A 1,219-nucleotide genomic window follows, 5' to 3' on the forward strand; every position below is an offset into this window, starting at 1 on the left:
GTTTGTTTTGCATCATGACTTCCATGTGGTTGTGTATTTATTACAATACAAATTGCTTAAGGTTGTTGGCATGCTACATGCTAGCAATATGAGACTGAAAAGGAAAATGTTTAACCATGACAGTCTAAAGCCCTGCTCTCACGTTCACGAATAGGCACTCTAGAAGGTCATGTTCTGCAATAATGAAGATCACGTTTGCCCATGAATGTGACTGTACACATAGTTTGTTGATGCGACATGGCAGACTTGCATGTCAAATAATGCCAACTTAAAGAAAATGCTAAACTCAGAAAACCCAAGTTGAGAACTTCAGTGTCACAAAAAAGGTGAGTGTTTGATTAGTTCTGAAAACAGTATGAATGCCCACAGTAACATATTCACAGTTTTTATAATGGACATATGAATAAGTTATTTCAGCTGCTTGTTGTGGGTGAGCACAATGGAAAATGTGTGAAATGAGTATTTATGTTTACAGTCTGTGACAATATCGGTTATTTTAGATATCTATTCAAAAAATAAGATGGGCAACTCCATTAAAACTAAATACTTCAAATGTATCATATAAGTAAATTTGTTAAAAGTAATCAAAGAGCATTTGGAATCGTCCCGTTTTTTAAGAGCTGACGTAACGTGAATTTCTCCTCTGTGAGATCAATAAAGTTTACCTTATCTTATCTTAGTCATAACTGAGGATGTGGGATTGTAGTTGTTATGATGCCAAGTCTGACATGTTTTATGAAAAGAGGAATCCAAAAAACAATATCAATTTTTTTCTGCAGTTACAATGGCCATCTTGGATTTCTGACAATGGAAGCCTTTGAAAACTTTTTACTTTCTGGACTTTTGGTTAAGCTAGAATCATGAATGAAGTGATTAAATATTTTGGACAGCAAAGGTCCGAGGATACTAATTACAAATTACTGAAGCTGATGAATAGTAATACTGTGTGTTGTCATTTTGGTTTTTTATTGTGCATTGCTGATGCTAAAAAGGGACACAGAAACCTGATCCACGTGGGTGTCTTTTCCTTACTAATCAGACAAAAAAACCATTCAATTCTTTCTGGAATTTGTAATAAAGGTTATCAACTCTTAAACCATGAATGGTGATGTTATTAACTACACACCACAAAGTCGGCCCACAAATAACCAGAGGTCAAGAAAGTGAAAAGGTAGTTTCCAACGGTGATCGATTTTGGAAATCCAAGATCACAGCCATA

This window comes from Thalassophryne amazonica, chromosome 6 (genome assembly GCF_902500255.1).
Source record: "Thalassophryne amazonica chromosome 6, fThaAma1.1, whole genome shotgun sequence".
NCBI classification, from domain to species: Eukaryota; Metazoa; Chordata; class Actinopteri; order Batrachoidiformes; family Batrachoididae; genus Thalassophryne; species Thalassophryne amazonica.